Source organism: Mus caroli, chromosome X (assembly GCF_900094665.2).
Source record: "Mus caroli chromosome X, CAROLI_EIJ_v1.1, whole genome shotgun sequence".
Classification (NCBI taxonomy): Eukaryota; Metazoa; Chordata; class Mammalia; order Rodentia; family Muridae; genus Mus; species Mus caroli.
Genome location: NC_034589.1, coordinates 40,354,123 through 40,375,938, shown reverse-complemented (window position 1 = coordinate 40,375,938; position 21,816 = coordinate 40,354,123). Strand labels below are relative to the sequence as shown.

The 21,816-nt window shown below is 37.9% G+C and overlaps 1 pseudogene; it reads right to left on the bottom strand.

Annotated features, from left to right (window-relative positions):
- Positions 1–1,252: 1,252 nt before the first annotated feature.
- Positions 1,253–21,816, bottom strand: part of LOC110287142 — a 69,953-nt pseudogene continuing 49,389 nt past the window's right edge.

The window sequence follows — 21,816 nt, the reverse complement described above, 5'->3', positions numbered from 1 at the left end:
CTATTGGCTGTCTTTAATCACTCAGTTTGATATCTTCCTGTTTCCTGGCATGAATAAAATTTGGAAACATTTTCTAATATGTTGTGAAACTTTGAATTTGATTTACATGTTGTGTTTATATGACATTGTAAACAACATTATGCCAATGAAAGTAGAATATCAGGTTGAGATAAAAAAAAAAAACTATATTCTCCCCTTATCCTATGTTGATGCCCAATGTGAAGATCTTCATTATTGTACAAGAATAGAATTTTTAGCTCCATCCTAGGCTATTGATAACTCTGTGGGTGGGGAAAAAGAGGACTGCTTTATTACTGCTCACAGGTTGACTTCTCTTTGACAACCCTAATCGAAAGGGGAGAGAGGCATCTTATTACTGTCAAAGTCTCTTCTGATGATGATTTCTAATGAGAGAGGTTCATTGCCTCCTTGGCAAGGGTAAAATCCAAACTTTGTGCACGGACTTCCCTGATACTCTAATAGATATTTGAGGACTGTTCTTTATAGCATTAGAAAAGTAGGAGTTGATGTTTCCTGCTTGGCCTTTGTTGGCATGGGTAAAGGAGAACATTAGCATTATATGGGGTTTTTGGCTTGAAAAGAGTACTAGTTGTCCAAAATTTTCTTTCCTATTAAGGCTTTCTCTGCCCTTTGGTTAATGAAGCTTTAGTTGGTGGTTCCATTTTGCCTAAGCCCACGTGGTATTTCTGCATTGCAGGTTCTTCTTTGAGGCTGTGATATATGATACAAAGAGAAATCTCAAGAAGTTTACCACTGTGTTGTTCCTCAGCTACAAAATCCCTAGTCAGTCTTCCTTTTCTCTGCCTTCCAAAGCTGGCCTATTATGCTTTACACGTACTTTCCAGAGAGTTTCTTTGTAGTTAGGAGAAGGCATAGAAGAAAATACAGTCGAAGTCCTGGGTCATTTTTCTTTAATCAAAGTAAAATATTTGCATACTTTAAAAAGCCAAGGTAACCATAAGAAAATGCATTATGGACTTCTAAATCCTAGTTTTAGAAGAGACCACTTTCAACGTTTTTAGCTGTTTCCTCTCTTATATAGTCCTACATTTATTTATTTCTTTGTTCCTTTCCTTCTGCCTCCCTCCCTCCCTTTCTTCCTCCTTCCTTCCTTTTTTCCTTTTCTTCCCTTCTTTTCTCCTTTTCCTTTGTTTGTTTCTTTCCTATGTCAAAGCGTCTTTATTTCCATGTTTCTCAAATTAAGCTGGCTGAGTGGGTTGCTTTAAGGGGATTAGTCAAAGAGGCCAAATCCCACATCCTCATCTGATTCCTTGGCTGAGGCTGCAGCAGCAGGAACAGCAGTGATGGCAGCAGTCACAGAGTCTGTAACCATGGATGCAGATGGGTTATCCCAGAAGGCCTTGGCTTTTTCCAGTAAGTGGGTAGGTGTACTCAGTTTCCACAGGCTAAGGCAGGACCTGCTTCTATCAATTGATAATAGAGGCAACATTTGGATAACCATTCTGCAGACACACTGTCAATAATGATGACACCCTTCAGGAAGCAAGACTGCAGAGTTTCCTTTATGATGTCATATACTTTTGGAGCTATAGATGCTGCAATTGTAAAATACCTGCTGGATGATCAGTCCAAAGCAGCATGTTCAACAGTGTGGCTTCATCAGCTTCCACTTTGTTTTCTGTCTTCATCAGCTGCACAGCACTCTGAATGTCAACGGCACCCTGGAGATTTCAGTGGCGATGCCTAAGACCTTGAAGTAAGGAGTCTTCTGGGGCCCAAGACCAGTGTTCTGGACTGACATAGTGACTTCACATGGGGTTATGGCACAGGTATGGGTGCCAGTTGGCACCTAATTGCCAGCATGTCTCTGACCTCTGTAAAGTCTTTAGTGAACACAAACTCTGCATTCTCCTTGGATATGAAACAACAGTTTCTTCAGAGCTGGGTTGTTTTCCAGATGCCTGCTCATGGCTTGGCCTATGACAGTGTTGCTCATCAGCACCATAGCCTCTCCTCAGAAGTATATGCCAATCTGCTTGGAGCCTACGTGGCTCCCAAAATGAAGCAATTGGAAATATTTGGACTTTCATGTTGTCCTGTATTTTGGAGGCATCTTGGCAGTGTGTCAGGTTTAAAGATGATGTCACTCTAGAGAAGCTGCCTGGCAAGAGAAGCTGCTCTCCTGTCTCTAAACAATTGTGCAACTTCATGACTTCCTTAGTCTGCCAAACAGGTGCCACTCTGGGAATTCCTTTCTCTTTACTCTTTTCCTTATCCACGAGCCCACTTACAGCCTTATTGAAATTGTACAAATGCAGTAGAGTGATAATAACTATAAAATCTAAGTGGATGATATGTAAGTATTCCTTTTATTTGCCTTTTTCTTATTATGTAGGTTGAAATTTTTCAAAATAAAAACATTTAAGGAAAAATTTCCATAGAATTTTGGAATGTAATACCCCTTTCTCTTTCCTTATGGAAACTTTTAGAGTATCTTGTTTTTATTTTAATTAGGTATTTTCTTCATTTACATTTCCAATGCTATCCCAAAAGTCCCCCATACCCTCCCCCCCATTCCCCTACCCACCCACTCCCACTTCTTGGCCCTGTCGTTCCCCTGTACTGGGGCATATAAAGTTTGCAAGACCAAGGGGCCTCTCTTATCAATGATGGCCAACTAGGCCATCTTCTGATACATATGCAGCTAGAGTCAACAGCTCTGGGGTACTGGTTAGTTCATAATGTTGTTCCACCTATAGGGTTGCAGATCCCTTTAGCTCCTTGGATACTTTCTCTAGCTCCTCCATTGGGGGCCCTGTGATCCATCCAATAGCTGACTGTGAGCATCCACTCCTGTGTTTGTTAGGCCCTGGCATAGTCTCACAAGAGACAGCTATATCAGGGTCCTTTCAGCAAAATCTTGGTGGTGTATGCAATGGTGTCAGCGTTTAGAGGCTGATTATGGGATCTTGTTTTATTCTGTAATGGTTTGAGGTTTCATTGCTTTACTCTGGCATTGGACCTTTTTATAATCATTATACTAGACACTCTGTGGTCCTGTTTAATAAGTAGATTCATGTCCTAAAGGTCCGAGAAATTATTTTATACTGTTTATTGATAATTTTCTTTACTTCTAAAACTATTTTCTAATGTAATTAATTAATAGCATCCCAAATGCTGGCCCCCTTCTGATACCCCATCACAGAGTCCTTCCCCTCTCTCCCTCCCCTGTTACTCTGAGTTGGTGCCCCACCCATGGTTTCCTCCTACCCTGGTGCATCAAGTCTCTGCCAGATTAGGTTCATCCTCTCCCACTGAGACCTGAAAAGACACCCCCGTTGGGGTACAGATACCACAGTCAGTCTACAGCTTTAGGGAGAGTCCCCCACACCAGTTGTTGGGGGACCCAGATGGAGACTGAGATGCATGTCTGCTACATATGAACTTGGGCCTCAGTCCAGCCTGTGCATGTTCTTTGGTTGGTGGCTCAGTGTTGAGAGCTCCCCTGGGTCCAGGTTAATTGATTCTTTTCATCTTGCTACTGGAACCCCAACCCCTTCATGACCTTCAATCCTTCCTATAACTCTTCCATAAGAATCCCTGACCTCTGTCCAATGTTTAGCTGTGGGAATCTGCATCTATTTCAGTTAGCTGATGGGTAGAGCCTTGCAGAGGACAGGTATGTTAGGCTCCTGTCTGCAAGCATAACAGAGTATCATTAATAGTGTCAGGGATTGGTGCTTGCCCATGGGATGTGTTTCAAGTTGGTCCAGGTATTGTTTGCCCATTTCTTCAGTCTCTGGTCCATCTTTGTGCCTTTATTCCTTTTTTAAAAATTTTTTCTTCATTGTTTTATTAGATATTTTCTTCATTTACATTTCAAATGCTAACCCAAAAGTCCCCTAAACAGGTCAAATTTTGGGTAGAAAGTTTTGTGGGTGGTTTTGTGTCCTTATCCCTCCACTGAGGGTCATACCCGACTATAGGAGGTAGCCTCTTCAGGTTCAATGTCCTTCCTGTTAGACATCTCAGATAAGGTGACCTGCATTGACTCCTGGGAGCCTCCCCATTCCAGGTCTTTGGGACTTCCTAGAGATTCTGCACCCCCTACCCCCCCCCAGGCAGCTGCAGATTTTCATTTATTCTCCTGATCCTCTGGGCCTCTCTCCTGTCTTTCCCCATACATGGTTCTGCTTCCCCATTCTCCTACCTCTCCACTCTCCAGTCCAATTCTCTTACATCCTTTGCCTCCTAAACATCCTTGCTTGGACCTTCCTTCTTGTTTAACTTCCTTGAGTCTGAAAGGTATATCATGAGTATTCTGTACTTTATGGCTAATATCCACTTATTAGTGAGTACATACCATGCATCTCCTTTTTGGTCTGGGTTACCTCACTCAGGATGATATTTTCTATTTACATCTATTTGCCTGCAAAATTCATAAAGTCACTGTTTTTAATAGCTGAGTAGTACTCCATTGTGTAAAAGTACCACATTTTCTGTATCCATTCTTCAGTTGAAGGGCATCTGGGATGTTTTCAGTTTCTGACTATTATCAATAAAGCTACTAGTGGGGCATGTGCCCTGGTTCAGCATCTTTTGGGTATATGCCCAGGAGTGGTATAGCTGGGTCTTCAGATAGAACTATTTGCAACTTTCTGAGAAACTGGCAGATTGATTTCCAGAGTGCTTAAACTAACAATGATTCAGATATTTTGCCTTTTCTATTGAGAGTATATAATTAATATTTTCTGGCTTTAAAATTCTCATTATTACTATTCTATTTTGGATATTTTTGCTTTACTTTTTCCACATTATATTGAACTTCTCTTCACCAAGTTATAACTATTAGATTAATTTTCTATACAATTAGCTGTTTATTTCTCTTAAGTTTCACACTCAATGAAACTTATTGGTTTTTAGTTTTTTCTTATTTTTTATAATATTTTGTATTTGCTTTATAGGTCTGATACTATTGTTATATTTCTCCCATTCCTAGGTTTTTTTTTTAGTTTCCTTTACTCTTTCATTTTTCTCATATTCAAGAGCTTTCCTCAGTAATCCAGTGATTATAGTTACCTGTTTGATGAGCAAAATCCTTTGTTTATGATTTCTGTGTATAAGCATAGTGTGAAGTCCAGAGGTATTCACCATGAAATGGTCACATGGTCCAGTGGAGACCTCAGATGCTGTGTGGGAATCTTTTCTTTCAAGTTATGTTTACCTAGGAAACTCAATTCTAATTTCTTATTGGACGGCAATAATCTGGTTGTAAGGCTTTTTGCTCAGAATGTAGAGTCAAGGTTGTACATTAGTATTCAAAGATTTGTCAACTAATATTTGGCTTTGTAATTCATGCTTTTTTAAAAAAAAATTTCATTTGCTTTTCCTGATTCTGAAGAAATTCCAATGTTTTCAGCCAAAGAGTAGGATACAGCTTCTGGCTTATGAAGTAGGTCTTGGCTAATGATTTTCTGTGATTACAAGATGCATCTGTATGCATGAGAGTAAATTTTGAATATTCATACATACATTTCCAATTCATTTCTCATTTGTTTTTGCCCCCTACCCTTTTCCAAAAAAGATGGAGCCAAGTTATAAGCTTATTGAGTATCTTTTAACAAAAATTCCCAGTGCACATTTTAAGTTATGAGCTTCTTCACTGCGCCAAATTAGTTCCTACTTCCCTACTTACTTTTGGTCTCCTAAAAAGTTTCTTTGGTCAGCTGCTGCCTAATCTCCTGCTATAATTGGCGTTGATTATCCTTTTTAATATGACAAAGAAACACATGTTTAAAATATATTTGTTCTTACTGTTTATGAATATAGGGAGTGAAACTAGGCCTCACATATCCTAGATAAGAGCTCAGACACTGACATACATTCCTGGCCCTTATTTATTTGTTTATTCATTCATTTATTCATTTTTATTTGAGACAGTATCACTAAGTTCCCTAGGCTATTGCCCTTGTGTAGCCTTGGTGGCCTTGAACTGTAATTTTTCTGTTTTAGTCTCATATGTAGCTGGGATTACAGGACTGTACTGTAGGCTTAAATTTTTTCTCAACCCTATTTTTAATAATGATTATTAAACAATTTAACATCTCTTCTACCCACCCATCACCAGGAGTTATGGAAACGAAAGGTTATTAGTCTATGAGGGAAGTAGACCTATTTAGGAATTGTTTTTTGGAGCAAATCTCATCTGCATTCAGCAGTTCAATGCATAGGAATCATCACTGGCAACTCTATCCATCCGAAAGTGCTTCGTGAATATACAAGCAGTCAAGTTTGGTAGTTTTGGACTAGCAAACACAATTCAGCAGCAGTGGCATGGCATAGCAGAGACATTCAGGCCTCAGTCAAATCGTCATGAGTCAGCAGGAAGAACCAGGACCACCAGGGATACCAAGTAAGTTCTCTATCATGCCTCTTAATGAAGAGAAGATCAGTGATGTCAGGAGACAAAGAGGCATTGCAAAGATAGCTATGCGAGCAAGCAAGTCCCTGTCACTCTTCACCAAGTCCTATTTATACTTCCTCTACACATCATGTGTTCTCTATGTGTCTTGCCTCTGGACGTGAGTCTGTCTTAGCAAAACTCCACACGAGTCTGTATCAGCTAACATCACTTCAGTCAGCCTGAGTGTCCAAGGAAGTAGCAAGAAGCCACCAGAAGGTTTTTGGTGTGTTTCTCTCTATGGGTTCCAACAAATGATGACCAATAAACAATGGTAAGGCTTACCAATACCATTCAGCACCATCCATCATCTGTTGGGTCCTTCTTAACTTCACATGTCCTTTCATGGGTTTGCTTTAGCAAAACCTCATTTCACTTGTGTCCACTTCAGGAAAACACTCCTTCCTGTGTCTGCCTCAGCAAAACACCATCTGACATAACTGACTTTTAAAGAAACTAGAAGTTTTCACTTCACTGTACTGACATTTTTCATTCTAATCTTTATTGGAACATGTCTCAAGAATAAAATCATCTTAAGCTTTAACATGTATATGGATCATCAAGATGATTACACATTATTGAGATTCTGCATTTCACACCAACATTCCTGAAAACACAATGAGTAGCAATATTCTATAGCACATTCTTTGCCCAAATTACTTTGATAGTTCTACTATTTGTCATGTTTAGGTTACAAATAAAGTTGGATTGTTGTTGTGGGATTTCTAGATGAGGAACAAGAGTTGAAAGGACGTAGAGAAAGGCTTTTAATTAAAGGTACTTCTAGTAAGAATTTTTACTCATGGTCTTTAGGACCCAGAACATTTCACACAAATACACACACAAACAAACTGCCACAAAAAGTTTTTAAAATGAAAAATATAGTATGATGCTTGTGTTTGGATTTTTCTCTGAAAACCAAAATGGTACATTGTTACAAAAATATCCAACCAACAGTTCTGTTACTCTACTATGGTGATATTTACTAATGTTTACATGGGATAAATTTCTATAGAACTACCTGTAAAAAAGTACAAGCAAAACTGGTGAGCTTTTACTTTTGCTGAAGATGCCACACATTTTGGTCTCAGGACATGCAGAAATCAAGCTAGAATTGACTAGAAACTTCCCATGTGTTGGCCAGAAGGCACTATGCAGGTTTCTCGGAAAAAATGTCATCAACATTATTACTCAGGTGTAGACTTGTGTGCAACAAAATTAACTGACCAGGCAAGATGTAACAAAGCTGGCAGGCCACTGGTGAAATGGTAGTAATTCTTTTATGGAAGTAACTAACTGCTATAGTAAAGCTGGTGAGAAGCTGAAGACTGGGGAGGTCACAGGCCATAGTGAGGAAGCTATTATTGTTGTTTTGCTAAGTATATATGTTGTAACCATCCAATTGACTTTGAACTGATGTTTATATCCACAGAGTAGTGCTGCTGTAAGCTGTTTACAAATAAATTTCCTTTTTTCACTGGCCAATACTGACTACAGTGACACATACGAGACAAAATGATAGGCGAATATCCAGCCATGTATAGGACATCTACATTATCCCCTCCAAGGCTTAAGGAATATCTTGGGAAAAGATAGAAAGAATGTGGGAAACAAAAAGAGACAGCAGCGTGTCATGCTGCCAGACATGTTGTAACAGTTTGATCTCACAGTGACTATGTATCTTCAGAAAATCCTCAGAAAATTGGATCTATTAATACCATATCATACAGAATGGAGTGACTCATGGGGGCTTTGCCTCTACTTGAGGATTTGTAGACAGTTAATGGTTGATGGGCGATGGAAAGACAGTATATTGAGTGGTTCAGCCACTAGCAAGGTGCATACGCTCCTGGAAACAAATGTTCAGCTCATGTTCATGCTAGCAACTCTAGTAAAATTCATTGGTGTACACACACACACACACACACACACACACACACACCACAGTCATTCAAGTAGGAGAGCTAGCTGGGAAGAGGAAGGGGATTAGTCAGAGTAGAAGAAGGAGAAGAGAGAGGAGCAGTATCTACAGATGATCAAAATACATTATAAACAGGTATGAAAATATGAGACCCATTATGAATAATTATATATGTAAATGAAATCATTAAACACCAACTACCTCAAAAGTTTGAATCTTAAGAGACATCCAACAAACTGGTGATCGTTGAGTAAAGTTTGTGCCACAGCTAATAGTATTGTGCCAGTATTTATTGCCTGACTTTTGCCATGGAGTATGGTCAGGGAAGAACAGATGAGGAGAACAAGAGAAGATGTTATTTTACTGAGTTTTTTGTGTTTTTGTTTTTTGAGACAGGGTTTCACCTATCCTAAGCTGGCCTCTAATGAATATGGCCACCATGAAGGTGCTAGGAATTGAACCTATGTCTTCCAAAAGAACACCCAAGGGTTTTAACCAATGAACCATTTATTCAGACCACCTTTCTGTGTATTATTAGCTTATTAGCTTCCTATTGTCCTCTGTTGAAGATAACATTATCATTCTCATTTTACTCATGAAGAAAACAGATCTTAGTTGAACTTCTGTTCCTCTTCATTGTGTCCACCTGACTTCTGGAATTACTGGCAGGTGTGACTGAACCTAGCCATAAAATATTGTTTTAAAATTGCCTTCAATAAATAAAACAGAAATATGAGTTACTAGCAGATCAATGGTTTTATAACAAAAAAGAAGTTTGGAGGGTGATTGACATCAAGCATTTTCAAACTGTATACTTTATAGTTTATATGTTATATATAATTATTTCACATAATTTGTGTAAATGATATATATGGGGTACATATGAAGGTCAGATGAAAACCCCAGGTGTTTATCCCCATGTTATACATTGGTTAAGGTCAGGGTCTCTTATTGTTCACCACTACATACATAAAGTTAGGAAGTCTGTAAGTTTCCAGGGATCCCTGTTTCTGTCTTCCATCTAATAAGAGGAACACTTAACAACACAGGTATCTACTACCAGGCTGACCTAGGTTTGGGAGACTTCATCTTAGGTTCTTACATTTTCATGACAAGTGCTTTACCCACTTGGCCATCTCCCTAAGCCATAAGTCATATATTTATATGGGTAGTTATTATATCTCAGTTACACTTCAAAAAAGATATAAATAAAATGAAACAAAGTAACTAGAGAAAATAAAGATCTCTCTCTCTCTCTCTTCCTCTCTCTCTCTCTCTCAGAATCCCACCATTATGATGTTATTACTGATAATTTTAGTGAACATTTTCTGCATTGATATCTCTACATTTATTGGTCACTCCTTATATTCAAGGAATTTATCTGTATATTATTGTTTGTTTTATTTTTAAATATATGGGAATTTTTCTTGCATGTATGTATGTGCATTATGTGTTTATGTGCATCATGTGTGTCCCTGCTACTTGGGGAAGTCAGAAGAAAGTGTCAGATTTCCTTGGACTAGAGTTACAGTTGGTTTTGAACTATCATGCAGGTGCTAGGAATTGAACCCATGTCCTCCAAAAGAACACCCAAGGGTCTTAACCAATGAACCATTTATTCAGACCACCTTTCTGTGTATTATTATCTTATTAGCTTCCTATTGTCCTCTGTTGAAAATAGCTTTATCATTCTCATTTTACACATGAAGAAAACAGATCTTAGAAAGATGAACTAGTTTTTATTATACCATCCAGCTAGTATGTTTCCTGGCTGAGATGTAAGTTGATAGCTGTCTGATGAGTAAGCTAATTCTTTTTCTTGCTGTAACCACCATACCTTCTTGTAAGCACTGACATGTGAGCTTCCTATTCCAAGTACCTGCCTCAATGGTTCTCATTAGGATGGTTATATATGACACTTATTTTCATAAATTTCCATCTCTTTATCTGCTGAGACTTCCTTCTTTTCCTCAAATATTTTCTGTGCTATTTTTTCCTTCTATAGGAAAATATGCCACTTGCAGAATTTTACTTCTAGCTTATTTCCCTTTTGCTTTTAGATTTATAAATTCACAGTGTCTTATTTCAGTCTTTCAGGCTTCCTCTGAATATTGACAGAGTGGTTTTGATCCAAGCATTATCTATCTGGGTATATTTAACCCCTCCCCCTTTCATCTTTAAACTCTACTTCTCTCAAATATGATATCATCACTTTCCATGAGAGAGGCGTGACAGGCCACATAAAAGGATAGCCTTTCCTTGCTGCAAGTATCATTTCAATTTATTCCCTTTCCCACCCATTGCTATGTGGTATCTTGTTCAATTTCCACAATACATCTGGCATTTCATTTCTCTTCAAGAATTTGAGAAGAAAATCACACACCAGAGCCTTTTCTTGATCCAGACACATTTCACAGCCTTTGACATTTAAAAAAAATCTGAGAAATCCTAGTTCTTTTCAGTCAAATACTGCCTTTTCCTCTCTTGCTGTTTCTAGCACCTTGAGGCATATGCATTCTGCCAGCCTCAGCGCCGACTGCAGTTAGATTCCATGTGTCACCCTGATGACCATTTCTCCTTCTTCCCAGGTGCCACTGAAACCAGCAGCTTTCAAAGTTATGCTGAAGCTGCTGTCCTCCAGTCTTGTTGAACTCAGCAGTAAAGGCAGCAGGGCAGGGAGTTTTTCCCTGCTTCAACAACTGGATCCTGCTGCTCACTTCTGGAGCTGTCATGTCAGCTCCTCTATATACTCTTTCTGCTTTGATTGGTACCTTAGCATAGGAGCACAGCTTTTCCTTTCTCTCTAATCCTAAATCACTTAGGATGGGAACTCCATGATCCAAGTTTCTTTTCTTCTGCACTGACAAATCTCTCCAATTTGATTATTAGGGCTACCTCCAACCAGTATTCTTCTATTTTACTTAATCTTTTCTTGAATGTTCATAGGATTTGACTTTTATTTTACCTTAGCTAGCTCTCTTCATTTTCCCCCTTCATTCTACTTACAACTAACTTATTTTTTCTTTTGAATTTTGTTTTTGTTCTATCTCTGCTACCCATTAAACATATCCTGCATTTGAGAATTTGTGCTTGGCTTTCTTAAGCAATTGGTTTGGCTCTTTTCTTGTGTGAGACTTCCTAGGGAGATGTGAAGAAATATATAGTCATCCCAGATAGGGAATCAGAATCTGCCATAGATCAAAGTGAATGATTCCAACAAAGTGCAGCTTGGTGAACCAAATGGGTTTATTGGGGTTACTTACAGGAATGTAGGTGAAGGGATAGCTCAAAGGAAGCTGTATCACCAAAAAAGATCATCCTAACCTTGGTGAACACTCAAGAAAGTTGCATCACTGGAGATCTCTGGGCAGCTGTTTAATGCATGTATAACCTTGGGGAGGGAACATGAATCTTCAGTTTTATTTCTCCAGGACTTGTAGGATTATTTTCTTCCTTAATTTCATGCACCTTGCCTCCAGTAGGGAACTGTTGCAGAACACTGTTTCTGGTGGGGATTTCCTTTGAACGTTACTTTTCAAGTCATCTCTGTGGTGACCCCAAAGTGCTATGCAGCTTCTAAGAACTTATTCTGAGAGAAGAGCAGCACTTGTATGTGATGATAAATGTTTATATAAGAGTTGGGAAGATGGTCCAGTTATTAAAGTGTTTGGCATACAAATATGATGACCTGGGTTCAATCCCTAGACTTTATGTAAAAGGCTGGGTATAGCAGTGCACATCTATAATACCAGAGTTACAGCAGTAGTGCCATGTGGGTCCCTGGAGCTTGCTGGCTAGCCAGTCTAGCAAATTGGCAACCTCCAGAGTCAGTAAGAAAGCCTGACTTTAAAAAAAAAGATGGAGTGCTATTGGAAAAGATACCTGAAATTGACCGGTGGCCTCTGACACACACACACACACACACACACACACACACACACACACACACGCATGTATACCCATATGCATGTATACACATATGTATACTATACACATAAACCACATACATATATGCATACACGTGTATACCAAATGCATATATAGACATACAGAAAATGAAAATATGGAAATATAACCAAACAAAATATAAAAGCTATTTCCTTGCAAAGAAAATAATCATTCGAGTGACAACATACAGACCAGGAGAAAAGCTTGCAGACTGTAGATCTTTTATGATGTCATTATCCAACATATATACTGAATCCAACCCAATACCAAGAAAACCAACCAAATGAAAAATGAGCAAAAGATCTGGGTACATGTTTTTTAAATAGACATACCAATGATCAAGAAATATCTAAGAAAATATACATTTCTCTCTTGTTCTCTAGTCATCAAGGAAATGTATTACTACATCACTTCACCTCAAGTAGAATAAGTATAATCAAAAGAATTAAAGATGTTATCAAAAGGAATTCACATTCATATCACTTGCTACTGTCTGGGATCAAGTTGGTCTGAATTGTTGATGGAATTACTACTTTCATTTGGATTGGAAATTTTAGTTAAGTATATCCAGCTACTAAATATTGGATGCAGGAGTCTTGTTATTCCATGATATTTTCAGAATTGAGCCATGACATGTGGTTTTAGAGGAAGCTATGTATCCAGAGGATTTCCAGTCTTGAGAACCAGAAGATATTATCAGTTCTGATTCTGAAAACATGAGTTCAACATTTGGCTCAAAGGTGTTCTTATTTTATGTATCATTTTTAAAAAATAGTCAAAAGATAAGCCTAACAGATTTTTCTTAGGATGGGAACATTTATTATCATTTGTTATCCATTCTAATGTATTTCAATAAATTTTTACTTACAAAAAAAGCAATCAAGTATTTGTGAGGCTAAGGAAAGAAGGGAATACTTGCACACTGTTGGTAGGAATTTCAGTTATTTCAACTAGTATAGAAATTGGTATGAAACGTCCTAAAAATTAAAAAAAAAACAGAGATACTATAAAGTGACTATTTTTATACATAACAGAAAAGAAATATAAAAGAAGTTAATTAATGTATGGAAAAGAAATCTTTATTCTCTTGTTCATTACAGCAAATGATGATGAATACTGTCAATTCAGCAGGATTGCCTATCACTCAGACACTTATCTAGACATTTCTGTGATGTCGTTTCTATATTAGAATAATTGATGGAGAAAGACTGACCCTGAATAATGCTGACAACATTCCTTGTATTTGGGTCTTTGAGTGAGTATAAAGAAGGAGTTTTGTACACTAGATTATGTCTCTCTTTTTCTTGGCTATGAATACAACATGATCATATATCTACCTCTCACTTCTGCCACCATTTCTTCCCTTCCATTGTCATGATGGATTGGATTCCCTCAAATTATGGACTGTAGTAATCCCTTTTATCTGAAGTTGCTTCTTTATATATATATATATATATATATATATATATATATATATTCATATATATATATTCACATATATATTCAGTTTTCCAAAAATGACATTTTGTAATTTGTAATAACCTGGATAAGGCTGGAGAACATTATGTTAAGCAAAATAAGCCAGACACAGGAAGACCAAAACTATATAATCTTACTTATATTTAGATTCTAGCAAGGTTGAAGTTATATGAATAGAAATGTAGAATGGTTGTTACCCAGGGCTGGTAGTATTTTGAGGGGTATTTTTGTCAAGGAATATCACATTTCAAATTTATGAGAGAAGTACTTATGTACAATTTTTGTTTATAGTACCTAGTAATATATTGAATTATTGAAAAATATTGAGGATAAATTTTAAGTGTTCTTATTACACACAAGGGAAGTTTACTGAGGTAATGCATACTTTAATTAGATTGTCACTTTACAATGTATCCATATTTCAAAATATGATGCTTTTCATGATAAACATATGCAACTAATAATGTTATGGTTATGTTGATTGATATTCTTGCGGGACTCCTAACAGTGGAGGTAGGAACTGTCTCTGACTCTTTTGCCTGCTTCTGGAAGCCTTTTCTTTCTACTGGGATGCCTCATTCAGCTTTGGTATGAGAGTATGTGTCTAGTCTTATTGTAACTTTTTATGCAATGTTTGGTTGCTGGCCCTGGGAGGCTGGCTCTTTTCTTATGAGATACAGAGGAGGAGTGAATCTGAGGAAAAGGGGACTTGGGGGGATATGAGGAATGGAAGGAGATGGAAGGAGGCAGGAGTGGAAGGTGTTCAGGGTGTGATATATGAAAGAAGAAGAAATAAAAATAAAAAAGAGTGACATGATTTCTGAGAGTCTCTGGTTTGTGTAAGGGAACCTTGACCTTACCTCTAACCTCATTTCACCTGTGTGTAGAGGGGACACTTAATCGAATTAAATCATTTGATATGTTTAATATATTATTACAAGGAGGCATATTACAGGAACACATACTGCCTGTCTTCCTGAACGACACAGGACTTTTCATTTGGTCAAGTGCTTACTTTTTTTTAACTTGGCAGACTTGATTTTCAACCTAGTTAATGTGATAAAAGGTTACATGGGTTTTAAAAATGTTTAGAATAATTTAGAAGCCATATTAGTTATACAATACAGCAGACACTGTCATAAGTATATGTAGTGTATATTGTTCACATCCACTCCACTCTTGTCTTTTGGATCAAGTTTTAAAGAATTTCCTATCTGCCAATGTTATTATAGAGCCTTTTCCCCCTTCCTCCAGCTGTTCTCATGCTCTTTCACCCTCACTTCTTTTCAAGTTAATAGGTTCATTTTCTTTAATTGCTATTATTATTACCTGTATGCATATATAAGTATATAAATATAACCAACGAAGTCATTTTAAGGTTGCTTCTATGTACGCGTGTTAATGGTTAACCTCTTGGTGTTGGGTAATGGATTGAGAGGCTCATCCCTAAGGAAGACTGAATGTCTCATTCTCCGCAGCCATTAATTGCCTATAGTTCTTCATATAGCAGTGGGTCGTTGTATGATTTCCACATCCATATTGATATAGTTACTGATGTTGTCATTGTTCAGGCCTTGTTAGGGCAACTGTGTAGTTGAGATTTCATGGTATAGCTTCCCTGTCATGTAAGACATGTCATTATGTCTTCTAAGACATAATCTTATAGCAGATTTCCTGATACTCTAACTTTTATACAAAGGTAGAAAGAGGTGCAAGAGTATCTATCTAGTCTGTATAAACCGTGTTACTGCTAAGAACATGCAAAGATAGGAGTAGAGAAAGCCCTATAATGGTAATTTCCCCTGCCTTTCTTACCATCATTCTTTAGGCTACTGATGTTAGTGCTTCATCTTTGAGTCAAGGGAGTGTTTGTACACATATTTTGATTTGCCTTGGGCCTTGTCCTGACATTGATTGTTCCCTACCTTCCTGTGACCTCAAAAAATGGTTAGAATCATAACAATATTCTTTCCAGAAGTAATCTGCTGCTTGGATCATGGACATCTCTGGAGCAAAGATGATAAATAGGTTTAATCTTGAGCCAATTCTGATTGAACGGTACTTGCCATGGAGTAAGAAGTTATTTGGGTCTCATCTGAACACATCATCAGAGGATGCCATGACCAAATAATGGTATGTGCTCTATAGGTATGGGATGAGAGATTGACAGCATCCATATCTCAAAATGCATTATCCTTGGGATCTAGGAACAAGCTGTATAGTTCTGCCAAAAGATGTGATATGAAACTTGTTAGGTCAAGAAGTTACAACACATGACTACTGATTTTAAATCCTTGTACATTTTCTGGCCATCAGCATCATATACTAAATTAAACCTTGATTTGACAACAAAATCATTTCTGAATTCTAATTACAGCTGATTCCTGACCCTGGGAACAAGTTGAATCCCAGTTTAGCAACAGATAATAACCTGCCTTCAGGTAGCTCTTATACAAAGAATCATTATTACGTGGATTAAGCCAAACCTATTGCCACTTTTGGAAACACAATTCAAGAGCTGCATCTTACCTGAGGGGTCAGTACCTCTGCCTTTTGTCTGTGAGGGCAGTGCATTATTGATATAGTAATATGCCTGTCAGTGTCTCTCCTTCAATTATCTAGCTGCAGAGAGCACAAATGCTTTATTGCCATTGCAGACAGTCTGTTCCTTAAAAAAGATCAAAAAAGAAAGAAATGAAACTCGGGTGAAAGAAGTAATTTCCTGTGACTGTGAAAACATAAAGCCAATGCCCGAGCATAATTTTAAATGGGTCTGTGAATGCAGCCTATAGAAGCAAGCTTTCCTGGGAAGGCCACAACTGTGAGGGCTGCTGCATACAGTGCACATTAGGGGGTGAGGAAGCCAGTAGTCATGTGCTGGAAGTCAGTTTCTATTAAATGAATAGGCTTCAAACAGCTACTAAATATGGTTTGGATAAATGGGATTTTAGAATAATATTTTTTTAAAAATCATGAAGTGAGTTGATAAGCTAATAATGAAACTGTCAGAATCTCCCCTTTGACTGAGATTTAGGTGTAGTAGGGGATTTATTTCAATATTTAAATCTTTTCAGAGTGTCAGGAGGGAGAAGCTGAGGAATTAGAGCTCCATTTGAATCCCATTACTGGGAAAGGAGTGGGGGCTCTGGGCTGTTCTAGAGCAGCTCTGTTGAGAACTTTCTGTGATAATGGAAATAGTCTGTATTCTCACTGTCCAATATAAACACCTCTACTAGCATGTGACTATTAAGCACTTGAAAAGTAGCAAGTACAATCAAGAAATATAATTGTGAATTATCTTCAGATGGAAATAAGTTAAAATTAAGCAATGATGGCTACTGTATTATACAACACAGTACTAGAAATTTAGGTCAGCTTCAAGATCTAATACTCTAAAATAAAATCCAAAGGAAAGAGCCAGTAAACATGCTGTGTGCATGTGTGTGTGCTCGCGTGCATGTGTGTGATGTATAGTATATGGTATATGCAATATGTGTGTGCCCATGGGAGCCAGAGGAAGATGCCAGGTATCTTACTTTATCATTCTCTGCCTTATTCCCATGAGACAAGGCATCACCTTTGAATGTAGAGCTAGGCTGATAGCCACGGATCTTATTGATACATACAAACTTAGAGCTATAGGCAAGCATGGTCACACCTGACTTTTTATGTATGTGCTGTGGATTTGAACTCAGATACTTATGTTTGCACAAAAACATTCTTCCCAATGAGCCATATCCTCAGCCCCAGAAAACAATATGTCTGTACTTGATATACATCTCTGGTGAGAAAGACAGCCTCCTGTTCACCTTGGAAAGACCCAGTACCTTGATTTTAGATGCCAGAATGTCAGTTGTTTTCAGTAATTTTTCCGTTACTGTAATAAATATCTGAGATTCACACCAGTCAGAATGGCTAAAATCAAAAATTCAGGTGACAGCAGATGCTGGTGAGGATGTGCAGAAAGAGGAACACTCCTCCACTGCTGGTGGGATGACAAGCTGGGACAACCACTCTGGAAATCAATCTGGAGGTTCCTCAGAAAATTGGACATAGTACTACCGGAAGATCCCGCAATACCTCTCTTGGGCATATATCCAGAAGATGTTCCAACTTGTAATAAGAACACATGCTCCACTGTGTTCATAGCACCCTTATTTATAATAGCCAGAAGCTGGAAAGAACCCATATGTCCCTCAACAGAGGAATGGATACAGGAAATGTGGTACATTTATACAATGGAGTACTACTCAGCTATTAAAAACAATAAATTTATGAAATTCTTAGGGAAATGGATGGATGTGGAGGATATCATCCTGAGTGAGGTAACCCAATCACAAAAGAATTCACATGATATGCACTCACTGATAAGTGGATATTAGCCCAGAAACTTAGACTACCAAAGATACAATTTGCAAAACACATGAAACTCAAGAAGGAAGACCAAACTGTGGATACTTTTTCCCTCCTTAGAATGGGGAAAAATACCCATGGAGGGAGTTACAGGGACAAAGTATGGAGGTGAGATGGAAGGAAGGACCATCCAGATACTGCACCATCCGGGGATCCATCCCATAATCAGCCACCAAACCCAGACATTATTGCATATGCTAACAAGGTTTTGCTGACAGGACCCCGATATAGCTGTCTCTTGTGAGGCTATGCCAGTGCCTGGCAAATATGTAAGTGGATGCTCACAGTCATCTATTAGATGGAACACAGGGCCCCCAATGGAGGAGCTAGAGAAAGTACCCAAGGAGCTGAAGGGCTCTGGAACAACAATATGAACTAACCATTACCCCCGAGCTCATGTCTCTAGCTGCATATATAGCAGAAGATGGCCTAGTTGGTCATCATTGGGAGGAGAGGCCCTTGGTATTGCAAACTTTATATGCCCCAGTACAGGGGAATGCCAGGGCCAGGAAGCAGGAGTGGGCAGGTTGGGAAGCAGGGCGGGGAGAGGGTATAGGGGACTTTCGGGATAGCATTTGAAATGCAAATGAAGAAAATATTTAATAAAAATATAAATATCTGAGATTAATCAACTTTACAAAGAGGAAAGTACTTTTTGAATACTGTGTAGGGAATAACATTCCATACTTGATTGACTTTGTAGCTTTGGGTCTGCTCTACAGAGAATACATCCTTGTGACCAGCGTTCCAGAGTTCTCCTCTTTGAGAATATGTCTCAATGACCTAAATCTTACACCAAGATTTCTATTCTAATGTTTCTATCACTTTCCTATCGGATTAAGCTTGGGACCATGACTTTAACACTTGGGACTTTCGAAGATACTTTAGATCTTAATTATATTAAAGGTTTTGATAGAGTCTATAGCTCTGTGATCAATCTAAGGCTACTGAAAGTTCAAATACATTATCTTTTACTAATGAGCATTAATAACTTTAATGAAAGTAATCTATCTCATTTGAAGACGAGAAATGACTAATTCGCATAATATAAATAAGATTTTGATTAAAAGATCAGCTAATGATTCTTCTCTGCTTTAGATATAATAACCAGAATTCAATCTTATATGAAATATACAGAGTTTATTCAAAGTTAAGAAATTCAAGAGTTTGCTTCAGTATCTCTTTAGTGATTACTTAAATTTCAAAATAATGAAAATAACATGTTGCAGATAGCTCTGGGGCTAATTGTATTTGATGTTAATTCTGTCCTCCTGTGAGGGGCTACAACAAGGAATGAGTCAGCACTCAGGTGATTTCCTGTAAACCTTCTTCCCACCTTAATTTATAAATAAAGGCCAGAGTCGGTGATTAGGTGGAGAAAGAGGGGAAGGTGGAGCTGATGGTTTTGGGAGAGAGAGAGAGAGAGAGAGAGAGAGAGAGAGAGAGAACAATGGAGGAGGAGGAGGAGGAGGAGAAAGGAAAGTGGAGCAGAAGCACCTGGCCTGGAGAAACTGCAAGTTCTAAGGGGTCTTTTATATGGGGAAGATGGTAGTGTAGAGGTAAATCTGCCCAGTCTAGGCGCACAGCATGTATTCATATTAATTGAGTTGTGTTTTCTTTGCCTGGGCTTATTTTGGTTAGAGATTTACGGCAACAATGACACACCAAAATTCTATGAGTTTATATGGACATAGGTTGAATGCAATAAGGCTGATTGTATACTTGACTGGTTTCTATGTATTCCCTTGTTCTTTTAATGATTCCAGTGTCAAAGACTGGCTGTTGAATTTACAACTTGTTTTTCTGTGTGCTATATTTATTCTTATTTTTCAGTTTATTATATATAATGCATCTATTTAAAAAACAAAAATACCTACTCTGTCTGGTGTACTGAATAGGTTGGATTTTTGCCTTTTTTATGTAAATAAATGGAATTTATTATGGGTTACCAAAGATTTTATTTATGCTCACTATTTGTACTTATTTATTTATTATTATTTCTTTATTTATTCGCTTTACATCCACTCATTGTCCCCTTCCTGGTCACCCCCATCCACAATCCTTCCCCCCATCTTCTCTCGCTTTCTCTTCTGAGTAGATGCCCCCCCCCCCATAGGTATCCACCCTAGCACTTAAAGTCTCTGTGAGGCTAGGTGCATCCTATCCTACTGAGGCCAGTCAAGGAATCTCAGCTAGAAGAACATATCCCATGTACAGGCAACAGCTTTTGAGATAGCTCCCACTTTGGTGTTATAGTTTGATACATTAATATAGTATATGGTGTTCAAATCAAGTCAGTTAATGCAAATTTTATGTACTTTATATGACTATAATTTTTCTGAAAGAAAGAGTTTCTTGGATATCTGATCTGATTTTCCTGTTTATTAGTAAATCTTTCTACCTATTAGAGTCATACTACAGAGGATGAGTTTAATTCTATTCTTTCAAAATTATTTAACTTTCTGTTTCTCACAAGGTACTCTGTGGAGATCTATTTTTATATTAGTGAACAAGATCTTTAAAATGGGTAGGACACAGAAGCAAATAAATATGAAAAACCACATTATTTTGTAACACATAGGTATTGAATATCAATGATGCCAGGTGTTGCAGATGTATAATTTCTAGCCTCATGGAACAAACTTTCTTCTAGAAAAAGTAAGTCAGGAGTTTGCTAGGTTAGTAAGGAAAGGGGTTGGGGGCGGGGAGTTGTTGGTGGTAAGAAAGTTAGAAATGGACCTTTGGTGTATTACAAGTTGATTGTATAAGACAAAGGGGGAAATGCATTAAATAATATGAAAAAAGGTAGAAAGCAGCTGGACAGACCAGTGCTAGTGAAATTGAGAACAGAGGAAGCCAGAGTGTCAGAATGGGCCCACATTAGTCCCAGGTTCAACTTCATGTCCAGAAATTCCTGGTGCAAGAATATGGCCAAGAAGATGGTAGATGGCCAAGATATGGGTAATATTCAAGGGCACAGATATCCTTGAAGTTCAGAGTAGATCAGCACTGTACTTTAGAAGAAAGAACTATGCACATGTACAAGGACAGAGTGGGAGTCAGGGAAATGAAAACTTTCAGAGTGATTTTGACATTTAAAGGGAAAAAATGAAATGAAATAGCTCACATTTCCCTTAAGATTTATTTTTTCTTGTGTTTATGAGTGTTTTGCCTGAATGTATGTACGTATGTATGTATGTATGCTATATGCAATGTGCATGCCTGGTGCCCATGGAGGATGGAAGAGGGCTTCAGATCTCCTGGAACTGCAGTTATAGGTGGTTATGAACTGCTATGTAGGTGCTGAGAACTGAACCCTGATCCTCTGCAAGAGCAGTAACTGCTAAGCCATCTCTCTAGTCCCAATTAGCATCCTTTTGCAAAAACATGTTTGGAACATAGAAGGCAATTAGTCACACCACTGAAACCAATGTTCCTTTAATTCTCTCCTTGATTAGGATCTATTTGAATTAAGAGCTTGCTGGTCAATTTATAGTTGACTTTAGGTTATAGAATGAGGTAACACAATCACAAAGGAACTCACACAATATGTACTCACTGATAAGTGGATATTAGCCCAAAACTTAGGATACCCAAGATATAAGATACAATT